Raw genomic sequence first — 19,348 nt, forward strand, 5'->3', positions numbered from 1 at the left:
TTCCAGCCACCTGACTCAACAGCAGTGTCTGGCTTTGCGGGACAGCTGTGGCTTTAAATGGCTTTCGAGCTTAAGATGCTTGCCTTATTTACTTAGCTGCTGTTTTAGTGCTGGGAGCAGGTCCTTCCCAATAGGTAGCTGGGAGGAAAAGTTCAACAAGCATGAAAAAAGTGAGGCGGGCAGTGGAGAAGAACTTGGCTGTAGAATTCAACTTTCCTATTTAGTTTCCTCAGCTCAATAGAAGTCTTTAAAATAGGGAACTTTCCACTCCCCCAATACCTCAATTATTATTATTTTTTACTGCCAGAGGGCATATATGCTGGCCAGAGGGAGACAGAGGGAGAGAAAGCAACCCCCAATGGGGCATGGTCAGGACTCAAGCTCCTTTCCTCCACTTCTCCACCCCATTGGGATTTTGCACATGCATGCACAAATGCCCAGTGTGTTTTTCCAGTCACCAGGGCCAGGATTTGAACCATGATCAGCCATGTGGGGTATGGCTCCCTGAACTACTGCGTTATGGAGCTGGTCCAATTCCTTATTTCTAGTAGTTTACTACTGAAAGAGGGACTGAAGACTCAGTAAAGTAGCTGGCCTAAGGCGTAAGGCAGGACTGAGGAGTAGGCATACTAATTTGCATACCTCCAATGGCCTATGAGCAGATAACAATTCAAGGCTGTTAGGCTTACTGGACTACTTCCTAGAACCCGCCCCTTTTTTGGCTATTTGATTTTAGGAGTTTGGAAGTCATTCATTCATTCATTCATTTAGCAAATATTTATGGAGCTAGGGGCTAGGTCCTGCCAAGGCAAAGTTGACCCATTGTTTGGACAAAGGTTTGTTGAATCCCTGCATGCAGGCTCAGGCTCATCTTCTACCAGCTGCAGTGAGAAAGGCATTGACTCTACCTTCTCAAATCCCAGTGGGGAACAGAGGAAAACGAATGGCCAGTTATAATCGGATGCAATGTGCTAAGAGAAATTTCATAAGATGTTAAAGAAGTTCTTAATAAGAACCACAGACCTAACTTTGGGGGTTTATAAGAAAGCTACAATTAAGCCAAGTCCTGACTCATCCAGGTGAGGAGGGAGGTGCGAGAGAGGCAGGAGAGAAATTGTAACAGGCAGAGGGGAGAGCACACGCCGGAGGAGCCAAGCTAGATTATGCTACAGCAGAAGAAAAACCCTAAAACTCTCTGTGGCTTAACATGAGACAAGATTATTTCTCATTCATGCTGTCTGGAGTCACTGCCGAAGTCTCTGTCCTCCATGGGGTGACTCAATGATCCAGGATGGTTTCATCTCAAGACCCTAGTATCTCAATATGTGGCTAGAGAAGAAGAGGAAGGGGAGAGAGGGAGAAAGGGAGGGGAGTAAGAGAGGCAGAAACGTGGAGGGGGGGAGCATTAGAGACTAAATGCTTTAGCCTTGGAGTGACCAAACAGCTTCTGCTCACAGCCCATTTTCCACGTAATTACTGCAGGGCTAGGAACGTAGGGAACACAGGTGATCTTGGTGAGAGACACTGTGTCACACAGTGAGTTGTGCATGTTGGGAAACAGCGAGGATTCAGATGTCTGGAGCTTATTGTGGGTGTATCAGCCCCCTCCAGGCTTTCAGGAGACGGGAGTCCTTGAACTCACTCTATGGGAGAGAGAGGCTGGGCATGTATGTAGTATGCATGATTGCATGCACCCACGTCTGTGCAAGGAAAGAGGGCAGGGCTTCTCCTCTGCCTATGTGGCTAGAGAAGAAGAGGAGGTGACAGCCACCTCCGCCAGGGGTTAGCAAAGCCCGGAAGGAAACTCCAGGAAAGCATCTGCTGGAGCAAGGGCGAGGGGAGGCCGTGGAAACAAAGGGGCTGGCTGTAGGGCAGAGAGGAGCTGTGAGGCGGCAGCACCCTCAGTCTGGGTCTGCCCGGGGTTGGGAAGCAGGTGTGCCCACAGAGCCCTCCTGCTGGCAGAAAGCGGGTCTCTATTTTGGCCTTTCCAGAGCAGCTCAGGTTATGGGCAGGATGACTTGGGGAGGAAGAGAGGTGAGGGACGGGGGTGTCCAAGGATCAGTAGTTCTGCAGGGAGAACTTCCCAGGGCTCCTGGGATGGAGGCAGGAGGCTGCCAGTCATTTCGGACTCCCTCCCAGCTGGAAACTGTGTGGGTGACATCACCGACACAAGTCGAGTTTCAGGGCTGGAGAGTGTCTTTCTTGAGGCCTTTAGGGTAAAGCATGATAAGGGTTGCAAGAGTCTCAGCTTTCTAGTTCCCATTCTAGTCTCCCACCATGCCCTCTTGAGCCTTCCCCTTCCTTCTCAGCCAAAGCTCACCTTCCAACCTGAGTGGCAGCTCCCCAAGGTGAACGTGGTTGCCCTGGGGTGGAGACATGGTTCCCCTCCAGACTCTGGTAGTTCCTTAACCTTCAGGCCACCCGTCTGACTGAAAGCTCATTTGCAAAGGGTTTTCTTCCTGACTGCATGATGTGGATGCAAGAGGCCCCCGGGGCAGTGAGGACCTGTCTGGGTGGGATGAGGAAACTCCTTCTGCTGTTTTATTCCTTTCTGTTCTGTTTTGTTTCGTTTTTAGAGAGGTTTTTGCTATAGGGCATGTGTGCTTGCCAGAGAGAGAGACAGAGAGTAAGAAATCACCCCACCCCCCCAAGAGGATGGCCACACCACAATCCCTTCTCTTCCATTCTCCTCTGGGGATCTTGGGCACCCACACACATATGCCTGGCGTGAATTTTTTAAGCTGCTGGGTTGGGAACTTGAATGAGGGTCGACTATGTGGGAGTCCAGTGACATTACCATTACTCTATCTGCTGGTCCCCTGCTGGTTCTTACTAGAAGAGGCACAGGTTGGGGTCAGCCATGTTGATTAGGATGGTCACAGTGTATCTGGTGGTCATATGAGACCCAGGGGATGAGTTCTCAGTGATGAGATCTCCCAGATAGGGAGCTAGTGTTGGTCAGCAAGCAGCAAAAGGGGTCGTTAGATCTGGGACTTCCCTGCACACAGTAATAGCAGTTAATGCTCTGAGCATTAACTGACATGCTAGAGCGGTCCAAAAACACTGTTCTAGTGCATCCAGTGCATGTTGCAAACCTGCTTTGTCGAATTAGATGACTTTTCTTCTGATTTTACAGATGGAGGGTTGCGGTCACTGAGTGATGACATCACTTGGCCAAGGTCACACAGCTTCTGGGGCTAGTGCTCTCTGTTGCTTTTGTGACGAGGAGGGAATGTACATTGCACTTTTCTGAAGGGAAAAAGCAGCTGATGTCAGGGATTCTTTAAAGAAAGCACATTTCAAGGCCATTGCTGAGATCACTACCCATTTAGCAAAATGTCCCAAACGCTGAATGCGCTTCTGTGTCTCTGGTTTCGCTTTTTCAGCACACAGCATGATGGATGCTCGCAATAATGATCTTTGCAGGGAAGTTTTAATTGTATTGCTTTTTCTCGTTAAGGTTTGATCATCTTTAGTGTATGAAATTAAACTAATAACCAGATGAACAGGAAAAATATTAATTTCCCATGTGCACATATGCACAGGAACCACAGGAAACCTGAGACTTGTAGGAGGGCCAGGTGACTGCAGGTTTTACACTGAATGGACGAGGGGACATTCAGAGTTAGCTAAGAAAGGGTGAGGGGAGAAATGCAAAGGTTGTCTTTTTTTTTTTTTTTTTAAGGATTTTGCTATTGGGTGCTTGTGTTTGCTGAAGAGACAGAGAGAGAAAGAGAGACAAAAACCAAAAAATATCACCCCTCAAAGGATGGCCATACTGCAATCCCTTGTCCCCCTTCTTCTCTGTTCTCCTCCCGGAATTCTGGGCACACACGCATGTACATCCACCATGAGTTTCAAGTCTCCAGGATTGGAACTATAGTAGGCCACGTGAGAATCTAGCACCTAAAACCACTATGGTGCCTCCTGGCCCCAGTCGTTTCTCCCAGTCAGATGTTAGACCTCTAATCTTCTTGGCAATCCGAACAAGGTCTCCAGACTGAGATCCACCTCCAGCCTTAACACCAGCCAGCCTGGATCATGGGTGTATGCACACACTTGATGGACACAGGGAGGTCTTGGGACAAGAACAGAGGACCCTCCCACCTTGGCCCATTTGTGCCACTGCTGTGCCACTATCTAGACCGACTTTTTTTTTTTTTTTTTAAGTGAATTCCATGTCTGCATCCTCTCTGAATAATCAGCCCCTCTGAATAATCTTCCTTTTTAAAAAAAATTTGCCAGAGGGCACATGTGCTCACTGGAGAGACATGGAGAGAGAGAGAGAGAGAACATGAGGAATGTTCACATAACAATTCCTTCTCTTCCATAGCTCCCTCTTTTTGAGATCTTGGGTATGCACATATGCCCAGGGTGTTTTTTCAAGCCACCAGGCCCAGGACTTGAACTGTGAAGTCTGCTGTGTGGGATCCAGCTGCCTTACTCACCACTCCACAGGCTGGCCCAGTCATCTCAAAATACATCAAAGAAATATTTTAGAGGCAACAGATTTTGGCTCCCACATCTTCAACCACCAAGGAAAGGCTAATTTATATTTTATAAGCTCTGCTTAATAGGTGAGACATATCTAGTTTTCAAAAGATTTTGATCAAAAGCAAACTACTTAAATAAGGGAGTGAATACTGTCTCTGAAAAGCTTGGCTACCTTGGTAACTCATTCCAGGGGACACTTAGCTGTACATACTCTCCTCTCTGGAGGGGCCTTACTCTGATGCCACAGTGTCGCTGTTGCATCAGCAAAACAGGAAGGAAGAGTCTCTCCATCATTTCCCTGACAAGTACCCCCGGAAGATGGCGGAGGTCACGCGGAGAGGTTCTCTTTCTTCCACTGGTCTAAGTCCGCAATTCCCCAAATGCTCGGGGGCCTTACAGGCTGGACACTTGGCAGTTTCCCCAGCATTTGCCCTGGCATCTTGCCCCCTTTACACAAAGCAATCACTGTTGCAGAAAATGAGGGTCCTGTGGCCATTTGGCACCACCCCTGCCTGGCATTTGCGTGGGAAGGAACTCTCTTTCTCCTTGACAATAGATTCTGATCACAAACCAGACTCCTGTCAGTGAAACAGCTTCCCAGGGGATGGCTATGCTCAGAGGTGAGAAATGAGTAGTACAACAGAAGTGATTTCCTGCGGGAAGTCTCCTTGTCACTGAGAAGCCATGAGAAGGTCTTGAAGGCCTCATACAGCCTCTCACCCCACACCTTCATGCCACCAGCGCTTACCCGGGCCTCTCTCCATTCATCCAGGTTCTTTCTTTGAATTTCTTTCCATCAGTGTCAAATCTGGTCCTTGACTTCTGTGACAAGCACCCCATAGTTAGTGGTCTACAATTTCATCCTTACCTCTAAATGTAAGGTTCTTCCTTATAGATAACATTTCCCTGGGTTACTCTACTAAAAAATTAACATTGCTACAATACTATTAACCGTTACTACAGACTATCTGAATTTCTCTAAAATTTCCACTAATGCCTTTTTATGTTCCAGGATCCAACCCAGGATTCCATATATTGCATTTAGTTGTCATGCTCCTTTGATTTGTAAAAGTTTCTTACTCATTCCTTATTTTTCATGAGTGAGAAAGCAGGTCACCAGGTCCAGGACTTGAACTGCGGTTGGCCATGTGGGAGTCCAGCACCTTAACCACCATGCCACTTGCTGGCCCCTCACTCCATAAACTTTAAAGTAAGGGTCCTTAAATCTCTCACATGCAGGGAAAGCTAACCAGCCAAAGCGAGACCTTTATAGAGATTAGATACCATCTTGATGCTTAGTGTCCTTTGAAACCCAAGGATACCTTGAGTGTGAGGGTATTCCCATTCTTCCTTGTCTGTCTGGAAGTGTGGCAAGGTCTCTGCACCTTGCTCGGGAGACATGTGTATTGATCTCCACCTGCTGTCACTCATAGATAGATTTACAGAAATGTGTCACAGCGGAGCACCAGCATGGCCATCCCTGCCCCTTTTTTCCCTTCAGTTGCTTCTCCTTTGTCATAGCAACATGGGCTTCCAGAACCCTCTCTCAGGATTGGTCTTTCTCCACTGTCCAGGCAGTTCCTAAAAAGGCTGAGCTAAGTAAATGATTACTACAGGACTTGAAATAGCTTTTTTCCTGTCCCAGATATGACACAGTTACTTCCTCAATAGAGCCATCACTCCAAGAGGAACAGGATGTCCTTGTAACAGAGCCAAGACAGTCACATGATCAGACAGCCAGGGGCCTTCTGAGACCTTGTTCCCCTTAAGCTGTTGGCAGGGACTTGTCCACAAAAGCTTGTCTATGATAGGCCCTGGCAGGCCATCCTGAGCCTACTCTTGTTGGGGGTTTCTGTTCAGAGCAATTTCTGCAGGGAACAAACGTTTGATGAACAAATGACGAGAGGAGTGGCTGGGGAGGATTTCTGTGCAGTATCTTTGGTGACCAAATGGAAATAACCCTGGTACACGTGTACTTCCACATGAGAGGACCAAGGAACCCCCACAACCATGTTATCTCTGTCCACAGTGGCACCCCTCGAGGAGGCCATAGCATTTGGACAAGCAGCTCGATTTGTGGATTGGGGAATTCCTTGGCCTAGTGTGGAGCCAGCTGGAGCGGAGAGAGAAGCAGAGGGGAGAAGGGGTTACCTTAGAATTCAGGGTCAGTCAAAAGAGAAAATATATTTGTAAAGGATGAATCCCATCTGTAACTCCAGCTCCAGATCCCCCAGACCTCACAGACACATGCTCAAGGTTTATTGGGAAGTGACCAGGCATTAAGGGGAAAATATGATTTAGGCATCCATGTGGGAGTTAGGGTGCAGAGCTGAGAAAGGTCTTCAAGAGGCCCAAAGAAGGGGAAAATCGGCTGAGTCAGAAGCCAACAAGAGGAACCTGAAGGAGAGGAACTTGGTCTGCAGAGTCAGAGGCAGCCTCACACTTGGGTAATTTTTTTATTTTTTTAATATCTTAAATTTCTAGTGCCATAAAAATCTTTAGGAGACACAAAGTTAACTTCTCTGATTATTTAGTGAAACCTGCCAAATGATGAAAAGTCACTGTTTGGGAAAATAGGTGAATCCACACTCAGACTAGGAAGACCAGAATACCACGCACCCAGGAGGACTTTCTAAGGTCACTGGCCTCAATCCCTTCTCTTCTCTCCAAGAATGCAATGTCAGATCAACCCAAAGGTGCCAGGGCTTTTGGCCTATGGACTAGCTGAAGTTGCTGTCAGTAAGTGAGGTGGCATAACTCTGCTTCATGCCTAGAATGTGGAGAAAGCCCCTTGGCCGGCAGTGGACTTCAGCGTTGCATTGGTTTGAGTGCACAGTTTCAGACAAGTCTTCACTCTCACTAGTTTAAGCAGAAAGGGGTTTATTTGGGATATTGGGGAGATTGCAGGATTGTCAGAGGACTAGAGAAACAGGCTGTAGGCTGAATTCTGTGAACAGCTCCCAGAGGCACACTGCGGAACTGGGTTGACAAGGAGCTGCTGCCACTGTCAACCATGAACCGTGCTCGCCTCTTCGGCATGCAGGGAATGCCATTGCCACCTCCAACCCCAGAAGCCTGCTATACCTGCCACCACCTGTGCCCATAAAATGTGTGATTGTACCCCTCCTGTCACTTCATTTGGCTCACTTCCAAATCAGTCTCAGGGGCCAGGTGCAGTGCAGTGGTAATGTAACTGGACCCACATGGGATAGTCCGGATAAGACAAGGGTGAGTCACGACACGAAGATCCTTTTGGGGCTGCCTGCCTGCCTGTCTGCCTGTCTGCCTGTCTGTCTCTATTACTTTTAAAAAGTCTCATGTGGATATTTCTTTTTAAAAAACATTTATTTATTTATTATGATTTTTGGGCTGCTGGGTCCAGGACTTGACTTGGGGTCGACCGTGTGGGAATCCAGTTCCTCAAACACCACGCCACCTGCCGAGCCCTCATGTGGATACTTTGAAGTGATAAAACCTAAGCCACATGTCCATCCCCAGCAACAAGGCAAATTGAGAAATGTATATACACACACACAAAGTCAGTACGGATATTCTTAAAATGTGGAGTGATTCTACAAAGGCTTTCAAATGAAAAATAATAGCTGTCCTCTACCAGTGGGTCTGTGAGCTGTGCCTGGGTACTCCCTCAGTAGCATTAAGCTCAGTTAGTCTTAGGTAAATGGAGAAGTAAGAAATGCATGTGTTCTAGGTTCTACACCCAACCCATCAAAACTGTCCTCACCATTTATTTATTTTTAAGATAACTTCAAAGAGATTTGAGTCAACCAGGGTGTTGTTTTGCATGCTGCAGTATTCGTCCGTACTGGGCCTTGTGAAAGACACAGTTACACACTCCTGTCTGAATGGGGAGTCAAGAAAAACATACTCACATGAATCCTGTAAACATAACCACGTGTGGGACAAGCACCAAATGAACGGTGTATGCGAGCGATGGAGGACCTCCAAGGAGAGCTGTGGTTTGGGGTAGTCAGGATGGCTTTGCAGAGGAAGCAGGCCCAGAGCTGGGTTTTGAACAATGAATAGTATTTGGATAGGCAGCGAAGAAGTAGTCAAGGAGGTGGAAATGAGGTAAGAGGCGCTGGCAGTGGGTGCAGGTATACACAAAAAGGAAACCCACTGTGGGGACAGTCAGTTCCAAGTCTGGAAGCAGCGGAGGATTTGAGTAGCAGAATTGTAGATGAGCACAGTAGAAACTTGAATGGACCCTTATGAGGAGACTTCAAAAAATTCATGGAAAAATGAAATTTAACTACGAATTTATTTTGGTGTAAAAAATTTTGAAATTCATGCATCATTTATTTCATAACACACATTTTTTGGATTTTTTCTTTTTTCTTTTTTTTTTTTTTTTTGCTATCGGGTGCATGCACTCGCCAGAAAGTCAGCGAGAGACAGACAGAAAGTGAGAAATCACCCCCTAGGGGGATGGCCATGCTGCAATCCCTTCTCCTCCATCCTCCTCTCAGGATCTTGGGCATACACATACATGCATCTGGCATGAGTTTAACCATGGTCAACTACATGGGAGTCCAGCGACATAGCCATTACGCCAACTGTTGGCCCCAATAATACATATTTTTAAAATAAATTTCTTGAAGACTTTTCTCATAACTTGGAGAATCTTGATTGCCCCACGTATGAGTCAGAATTGTTTCAGTTTCAAGTGATGTAAATCCTGTCAAAATTTACTTAAGATAAAAAGGAATTTATCATTTCATCTGGTTAAAATCTCCAAGAGACCCTAAAAAAAAAAAAAAAAAAAGGCCCAGGAGGGCCCTGGCAGTGGCACAGACAAATGGCACCACTGTGAGCTGCTGGAGCCAGATAGGAAGGCTCTGGGTTTGGCATGTCCCTGGCTGTGGGAGGATGGGAGGAGGATCATAGAATGAGAGGACCCATCAAGGCTGTCTCTTGCCTTTTCTCTCTAATGAAAGACATAAACTTAAAAAAAAATAAAAACCTGAAACAAAAAACTGAGGGCACGAGTTTGAGACATGACCAGGTCCATGTGCTCAAAAGATATCGTCAGGACTCAGCCTGTTATCTCTCAGAGCTAGGTTTATCGTGCGGATTTCATTTTACGGCTAGATTTCTCCATGTGGTGGTTCCTGGCAAGTCAAGCTTACATCATCTCAGCTCAGCAATCTCTTGCTAGTTCTGCAGAATTCTCAGGGCTGAGGCTTGTTGATTGCCTCAGCTTGGGTCATGAGCAACTATCCTTGGGCCTCATCAGAACTACAGCCAGGCCTGGGGGAATGTGGGGTTCCTCACTGACCTTCTCTGGGACACAGCTTAATAGGGCAAGTTCAGCTCCACCCAGCCACAGAGAGGGACGGTCACTGATGGCCAGTAAAAGATTCTGTTGGTGAACTGTTCTTAACCCCTCAGCTTTTTTCATTTCAGTGGATGTTGGCTCAATTTCCAACTGTCCTCATCAGAACTACAGCCAGGCCTGGGGGAATGTGGGGTTCCTCACTGACCTTCTCCGGGACACAGCTTAATAGGGCCTGTTCAGCTCCACCCAGCCACAGAGAGGGATGGTCACTGATGGCCAGTAAAAGACTCTGTTGGTGAACTGTTCTTAACCCCTCAGCTTTTTTCATTTCAGTGGATGTTGGCTCAATTTCCAACTGTTAACACCTGGATGCGTCTCTTTGAGAGCTTCCTTTGACAACCGGAGCTCATTTTGAACACATTTAAAGCAGTCAAGAAGTGCCAGGGAGTTAATGTCTCCTATGAGCAATCCTCAACCAATGGCTGACAGATTTGCTGTATATTTTAAAATTTAGTTTTAGTCTTCTTTCTTCTTTGCTTGTTTCTTTTTAAAAATTTGTTACAGGGCTCGTGTGCTTGAGGAGAGAAAAGAAGAGAGGGAAAGTGAGAAAGCACCTCAAGGGATGACCACACCACAATCCCTTCTCCATTCTCCTCTTGGGATTTTGTGTATGCCTGCATATACACTCAGCATGTTTTTCAAGCTTCCGGGTTCAGAACTTGAATCATAGTCAGCTATGTGGGATTCAGCCTCCTTAACTACCATGCCACAGGTTGGCCCCAGATTTGGTGTATAAATACCTCAGTTCTCAAATCTCGTGGGTGGCTAACTCTGAGAGGCACATGCTCCAGTGTTTTCAGAGTTCCCCAGTGGGACTAAGTTATGGATGATCAGATTGGTCACTTGAATGATAACACACTCTTTATTGACTTCCTTCCTTTCCTCTCTTACTTTCCTACTTTCCTTGATGGTGTTCCCTGAAATTACTTGCTAAATAAACTATTTGCACTTGAATTTATGTCTCAGGGTTTGCTTTTAGAGAAACTTAAGATATTCCCCCAATGGAAGACCAGGTGCTATACCCAGAATCAAGGGAAATAGATACTGGGTAGACAGAAACAATGAATATAAATTTCACTTTGTTAAAAGATTGGGGGTCCAGCCTCATTTTCACAGGGATGGTGCAAAACTCTACAATACTGGAGGCCATGTGGAAGATTGGGGTTTGGTTCATGGGTCAACCTTTACACACCATGCACACTTGTGTTCCTGTGGTCCTGACTGGCTAGGAAGGTGGAGGGTAGGATTATGGCATGAAATAGATAGATAGATAGATAGATAGATAGATAGATAGATAGATAGATAGATAGATAGATAGATAGATAGATAGATAGATAGATAGATAGTTAGATAGATAGATGGATAGATAGATTTGGGCTCTGTGGTTTTCTTGCCTAGTACTTGTCTATCTCTCCCTAGGGATAGGCAACAAGTCCCTTGGGGGGAAAGACACAACTTGTTCACAGTGGTGGTCCCAGAACCTGGTGCACAGCAGATGCTAAAACAGAATTTATTATACTGAATTGAAATTCATAACAATGAAGAACCATTAAAAAACTTCTGTGAACCCAGGACTGGCAGAATGTAAGTGTTTTGTTTTTTCACTAGGGTGAAATAACCTGGTGGCACTGTGCAGGCTCCACTGGAGGGCAGAAAGGCTGGAGAGATTCATTCGTTCATTCATTCATTCAATTGTAGTAGTTAGGACTTGAGAAGGTAAGGTTAGGAACCAGGGAGTGGACATGGGAGTGTGGAGGAAACATTAGAGGGGTGAGCCTGGGCAGGAGAGGAGGCCTGCCCATATTGCAGATGGCTTCCAAGTCTTCGGCCATGATTAGGAGAGTGTTACTTTCCTCAGGAGTTTGTCAGAGCTTATCTGGTCAGAAGATAACACAGTTGCTCAGTTTCCTGTTATCAGGGGATTTATGAAATTTCTACTGCACTTCATCTGAAGAAGAGAAAGAGGGAGAGAGGTTACTAAAAACGGAGATATCCGAAGACAAAGATTTTCTGAGGTCTACAATGGTTAATTTTATGTATTAATTTGATTGGGCCTTGGGGTGTCCAGATAATTGGTCAATACCATTTTGAGTGCTCCTATGAGAGTGTGTCTGAATGAGTTTAACATTTACATGGGTAGACTGGGTAAATTGCCTTCCCTAATGTGGAGGGGCCTTATCTGATCTGTTGAAGGTCTGCATAGACCTGGAGGCTAACCCTCTTCTGAATAAGAGGAAATGCTTCCTGCTTGACTGCCTTTGAGCTAGGACATGGGTTTTTTGGTGTTTTTCTTGCTTTTGAACTCATATTGAAACTTTAGGTCTTTCTGGGTCTTGAGCCTCCTGGCCTTTGAATTGGAACCACCCTGTAAGTTCTCCTGGGTCTCTGTCTTGCTGACTGCAGATCTTGGACTTGTTAGTCTCCATAATTGAATGAGCCAGTTTCTAATAAATCTCCCTTACATAGTATAATATTTATTATAATATATAATAAATTATTTCCATTTTTAATAAACTTATTTCTCTACACACACATACACACACAGACACATATCCTATTGGTTCTGTTTCTCTGGAGAACTCTAACACAGGGTCCATACCTCAGAGAGTGAGATTAGATAGTAGTTGATTTTAGCTATTGTTGTGGTTTGAATAGCTCCTCCAAAACTCATGTTGAAATTTAATTGCCAGTAATGGTATTAGGAGGTGGGGCCTTTTTAAAAAAGAGTTTATTTATTTCCTGAGAGACAGAAAGAGAGAGAGTCAGCTTTTCAAGATCTTTATGCTGCAATCCTTCCCCCAACCCTGTATGAAGCCATGATCATGGATGCACCTGGTATACTCAAGCAGATCTGGAACTTTCCACATGGCCTTCAACATCACACAGCAACACCCCACCATCTGCCACTGTGGCTGGGGAAGGAGAGGTAGGACTCTAAAGAGATGATAAAGTCATGAGGGGCTTTGCCCTCATGAATGGATTAATACTGTTTTTGAAGGAGTGGGAGTTATTGTGGGAGTAAGCTCCTAATAAAAGGATGAGTTCAGCTCAATTTCTTCTCTGCCTCATGAGTTCACCTGCTCTTTCACCATGGATGAACCTTGCCAGAGGTTGGTGCCATATATATTCTTGAACTTCTCAGTCTCCAGAACCATGAGTCAAATAAACTTCTATTCATTATATATTATCCAGTTTGTGGTATTCTGTTGTAGCACCAGAAAATGAACCGACACAGTCACCAACTGGAAAGACTTGGGGGAGAGTTGCCCAGAAGGATGGGATAATCGGTGCTGGGGGGAACAAGATCCCAAGTCAGGTAGGTATTCGGAGGAGAAAGAGAGAGGAAAGACTGATTGTACAGTTTATAACCTGGACTCCATAACGGTGTCAGGTTGCATCAGGTTGCAATGAAGGATCCAAGACGAGTCTCTGTATGGTCTTTGGGAACTACAGAAGGGAGTTTTAAAATTACCCTCAAGTAGGCCCTAGCACTTAAGAAGCCCTTCTAGAAGGTTGAGACTGGGCTTAGCCAGGAGAGTTTCAGGCTTGCTGGTTTTTTTTCTTTTTCTTTTTCTTTCTTTATTTGAAGAGAGAGATTTTTGCTATCGGGCACATGTACTCACCAGAGAGACAGAGAAACATAGTGAGATTATCACCCCCACACATATCTTGGGAGAATGGCCATGCTGCAATCCCTTCTCCTCCATTTTTGGGATTTGGGGCATACATGTGCGCGCACACACACACACACACACACACACACACTCAGTTTGAGTTTTAAGCTGCCGGGTTTGGGACTTGAACCACAGTCTACTACATGTAAATGTAGTAGTTAAGTAATGTAATGATTGTTCCATCTGCTGATCCCCAGCTTTCCTGTTTTTGAAGAGCCTATCAAATCCTCTGAAATTCTGCCTGGATCTTGTTGAGATTAGTTGGAGACTTTGGGCAAAAGCAGCCTCAACTCCTTTCCTGGAGTTGGCCCTCACAGTCACCAACGGCAGCCGGCCTCTTGTCAGCTTTAGTGACTGATGGACATGATCTCTCCAAGTACAGTTGGGATGAGAGGTGGATGGATTTGCTTAGAGATTTTTTAGGCCCCTCTGTGGGCTCATTCTATGTAGCCTGAGTCAGTTTAGCATCATATCATCAGGGATCTTAGGCTATGAAATAAATTTTTAGGCACAAAGGGAAACTATAGGAAGACCATTGAGGGCTCATGATTGATGGAGAGCTAGAGAAACAGGCTTGGAGAATAGCCAGGAGTGAGGTACAAAGCTCACACAAGCCCATACTGGATCATCCTGATCCCAGACTGCCACCATGGTGCAGGTCTCCAAACCATTCTTGGTCACCAGACCACCTACAGAAGTGTTCTCAAATGCCCCTGAAATGACCAGTGCCTTGGTGACTCATTGAAGACTCGAAATCCCTGGTAAGAATGTCTGACTGGCTGAGTGTTGACCCAGGCCCATGTGCTTAGGCCCAGTCAGCATGGAAGAAAGAAAAAGGAAAATTTACTTCTGGAGGAGGTCAGCCAGTGGTGAGTGACTGCATCCCTCCAAAACCATGTAATGGGGGATCGTTGCCAAAGTGATGAGGGGAGTTAAATACTAGACAAGACCTCTGGTGCATTTCCACTCTGGAGAGCATCTGGGGCATGTGTGATGCTGTATAGAGACAGCAGGCCCTACCCACGGCTTCATTCATGTTGCCTGATGGGAGATGGAAGAAGCCAGGACGAGATCACCATTTCACATTCCAGACCTCACCACTGAACACCTGGGCCATGCTAGTGGCAAGGAGGCACTCGCTGCCTGGGCTTCTGGGTAGCTGACCCTGGGGCTGGCATGTGGTGCTGGAGCAGATATACAGGCAGATACTCTACCAGGCAGTCAGAGTGGAGGTTAAAAACATGAAGATGCCAGATATCATAATGTTTTCCTGGTAGGACGGTGGCAAAAGCACAATTCTAGGAGTGAACTGGTAAAAGAAGATGAATGGGCCATTTGTGTTTGGGAGCATAGACCATGCCCTAAGTGTGATATTCCCTGTTCCCCAATAACACATACTTGATGCATATATGAGGTTCTCATTTATTTATTTACTTTGGCACCTTCCTATACATTTGACAAATGGAAAGGGATTTTAAAAAGTGAAATAATAATGTACCAAATGTTTTCCTAAGGTTAGAACAAAGCCATACAAGATGGGATCTCCTTGAGGGCAGGGAGCATTTTTCAAATTTGTCTTTGTATCTCTAGTGAACAGCACAGTAACTGGCACGTGCTAAGTGCTCAGTGAGTGAGTGTTGAATGAATGCAGACTAGTAATTGTGTGGGGTCAGTGTCATCAAGCTGATATTCAGGGACCTTATACAAGGAACTTATAGTTAGGCTTCCTGGTAGAGAGAAGGCCGCAATTCTTCAGAGTATGGGACTTAATGAGGAGTTAGGTTGCAGACTGAGCACCCTAAGCTGAGAGCCCTTAGTCTCAGATTACTGCTATGTGTTCACCATCTCCTACTTTCTCTTCTTCCAGGGCACATAGCTAGAGTACATTTTCTAGCCTCTCTTTGTTAGATGGACACATGTGACTCAATTTGGCCAATGGACTTTGGGTCCATTGTCATACACGGGGACCAGCAGGTGGCATGGTGGTTAAGGCGCTGGACACTCCCACATGGCCGACCACAGTTCGAGTCCTGGACCTGGTGGCTTGCTTTCTCACTTTCCCTCTCTCCCTATCTCTCTCTATGTCTCTCTCTGGTCAAATTAAAATATGTGAATGAATAAATAAAAAATTAAATAAATAATTCTTTTAAAAAATATCAAATACTATCTCTATACCTGGCCTTACAATGTCCCCTATAATCTGTTATATTCTCTCTTTTCTTTTTTTTTTTTTGAGAGGTTTTTGCTATAGGGTGCGTGCGCTCTCTGGAAAGACAGAGAGAGACAGAGAGACAGAAAGCGAGAATTCCCCCTCCCAGGAGGGATGGCCATACCGCAATCTCTTCTCCTCTAGGGATCTTGGGCATGCACACACACGTGCCCGGTGTGAGTTTAAGCCACCAGGTCTGGGACTTGAACCATGGTCAACTACATGGGAGTCCAGCAACATAGCCATTATGCTACCTGCTGGTCCCAATATTCTCTCTTTTCTTATATCTACTGTTTGGACACTGAGGATACAGTGGGGGATTCCAAACTGTAGGAGATGACAGAACCATAGGGTGAAAGGGCTCAGGTCCTTGAATGACTGTGTGGAGCAGAGATCCTCACCCTAAGTTCCTCATTGGTCTGTGACAAGAATGAGGAAAAAACTATATAGTATTTTGTTAAGTCAGTGTGATTTTAGGTTGCCATAGAGTAGTTGTTTTAGTCCTTTCTGTCCCTAATAACAGAAAATACCCGAAACTGGATGACTTATAAAAATAGAGATTTTGGGGCCAGCAGGTGGCCTGGTGATTATGGTGCTGGATTCCCACATGGTTGATCACAGGTTGGGTAGCAGACCTGATGGCTTGAAAATCATGCCTGGTGTGTGTGCATATATATATATATATATATACATATATACCTAAAATCCTGAGAGGAGAATGAAGAAGGGATTGAGGTGTGACCATCCCCTGGGGTGATTTCTCACTTTCCCTCTCTCTGTCTCTTTCTGGCAAGCATACACACTCAATAGCAAAAATCTAAAAAAATAAAATAAATCAAATAAAAAATTTAAAAAAAGAAAGAGAGAGATTTATTCAGCTCATGGCTTAGAGGTAGGTCTTGTTACTCATCACATTGGAGAGGAGAAAACTGAGGATCACAGAAGTTGGAGAATGTTCCCTCTCAAGGGCACATAGCAGTAAGCGCCAGATCAAGAAGCTGATCTGAATGGGTTTGTTTTCAGATCTCTAAGACTGACCCCTTGTCCCCTGTGCAGGGGAAACTGAGACAACACCTGGGAGACACTGGCTGTTGGGAGAAAAGCCCTTCAATAGCCCATCACTCTGGGGATTGCCGTGTTGGGTTAAGGCAGCTGGAGATGATCTTTAATAGCAGCCCCTCAGGACAACCAGCAATTTATTTGCAGGTCATGCGAGGGAAGAGTTTCTGGAAAATTTGCTCAAACCGTACCGAACTGTCTTTAAGGTAGAGGGATGACCAGTGCTAGCTACCTTCCCCTCCCCACACCATCACCTCCTGCTCTGTTAAGGCATAGCCAAACTTCCTGGGGAGCTTCCTCCTCTAAACTGAGCTCTCTAATCCTGCATGTGCTGGTACCATTGCTCTGTGGTCTCTTTCAGGGAGGCCTTCCCTGGCACTCCATCCCAGTGGTTGTGTTTCATCCCCTCATTCTCTTTATTAGTTTTCTATAGCACCTGTTACATACTGTTTCTGCATGATCTGCCTCCGTTGGTAGAATGAAAGCTCCAGAACAGGATTCTGTTTTGTTCTGAGTTGTATTCCTAGCGGGACTTGGCACATAGAAAATGCTAATAAATATCTGTTGAATGCATGCTTGTTTCCCAGGCACTGTGCTAAGTTTGGTCCATGTCTCATGGAATTCTCAAAAGCCTATGGTTTGCCCACATTGAGTCTAGAACCAATTTCAGTCAGTAGGAAAATGGGTAGAATGGGGGCCAGAGCTCCCTCCCCACTCCCACCCTACCAGCAGGGTGTGAGAAGCCCTGAGGACAGACCCATGGAGCTAATAGGCTGTGAAATTCACAAGGCCAGGCTGGGGGTGGGGTGGGGGGGGAGCACTGCTCTGTTAACTGGCACCCTCTGATCCCAGCAGCTTCACACTTCCCTTGGTGTGAAAGTCCTTGGAGATTCAGGACAATCACAGCTCTGGAACTTTCTTTTCAGAAAATAGCAGCAAGTCGTAGAGGAGAAATGCTGCAGCAGGTAGGGAGAGGGCTTGGAGGGGATGAAGGGAAGACTGTTTAGCCTTCCTCTCCCCTCTTCTTTCCTCCCCTCCCCTCCCTTCTCCTCTGCTGACCTCTGTGACTCAGGTTCAGAGAGAGTAAGGACTTTGGGCTGGTAAGGAGTTGTTTCTAGGAGACCTGGGATAGAAGACCCAGTTCTCAGCCAATGAGCATCTCCTTTCCTAGGCTGGGTCTTTTTACACAAACAGAGGACATCTCATCATGTCACTCCCCAGAGCTCATAAATGATGTACCTAAAACTTTAGGGGCAAATAGTCGCCTAGATTAGCTAATTAGATTTCTTTTAGAGTCTTGCTTATTTTTATTCATATTAGAGCATGCGAGAGACAGAGAGAGAAAGGAAGAGAGAATGATACAGAGACACAGGAACCCTCAGCAGTGTTCGTTGCACCATCATGCCCTTCTCCTAGCTCTCTAGGATCTTGGATTTGTACACACCTTGCGTGTTTGCAGATCCACTTGGGATCCAAAGTCACAGTTGGCCTCCAGCACTGAGTTCAGGCACTACCTACCACTGGTGAGTGGCCAGTAAGATTTCTGGGTGAATGCTTATGGTTCAGGAAAGGCGACAGCACCGACACTCCACGCAATGTGGTCCTTTTTCCCATTTCCTCTTCAATTTTGACAGCAGCTTCCTTTCCCTGGCCTGATCCTCCATGTACTAGTTATTTAAAGTAAACTTCCTTTCACTTTTTGCTTTTGGGTTAATTGACAAGCATATGACAAATATGTATTGAAGATCTCCTGGTTGCAAAGCCATGCCCACAACAGCGGTCAAAACAGACAAAGCCCCTACTCTCTTGGGATTTATCGTCCAGTGGCAGAATAATTAAATATTCGGCCTATGCTGCAGGGCCAGTTCTGTGTTCTCAGTGTACCCCTCTAGCTGTATGGGGCAGAAACACATTCGTAACTTGTTAGCATTCTAAAGAGGGAGCCCCAACCATCCAGACGACCTCCTCCCTATGCAGACCACCCCTTCCTATTTGATCTGGGAGGCGGCATGTCTGTGCCGTGCACACGAGGACTTAGGAAGGGCTTCTTCTGACTGTTGTGTGGCCAAGCCCGCTGCCGGCAATCGTTCTCAGGGCCGCCCAGAGCGAGCTGCTCCAAGAGGGTGGACACTGGAGGAAACATCCATCCTCACCCTCGCTCCAAGCTTGCTGTCCAGGCCTCCAGGGGCATGGAGTTGGCAGATGGGAAAAGAGAAAAATGATCGGCCTTGGTAAATACTGCTGGCTCTTCCTGTAGGCAGGGAACATTGCTCCGTGAGGTTGCCGTGTGGTTTGGACATGCTTTCCGAGCTTTCTGCCTCTTGTTATGATCCCATCAGCTGCTTCCTCCTAGTTTCAGGCCCGAACATCACTGTTTATACACAGTAGCACGAAGCTCTGTGAGCTTGTGTATACGGGAGGCCACCAAATGCTTGGTGAAAGAGGAGGGAGGTGAGAATGTGCAGACATTAGCCTGCATGGGAACTGGATTCACTTCTCGCCTGCAAAATGGATCTGAGGTTCCCACCCTTGGCACCGGTGCCCCTGGGCCTTTGT

This window comes from Tupaia chinensis, unplaced genomic scaffold, assembly GCF_000334495.1.
Source record: "Tupaia chinensis unplaced genomic scaffold, TupChi_1.0 Scaffold148607_1, whole genome shotgun sequence".
NCBI lineage: Eukaryota > Metazoa > Chordata > Mammalia > Scandentia > Tupaiidae > Tupaia > Tupaia belangeri.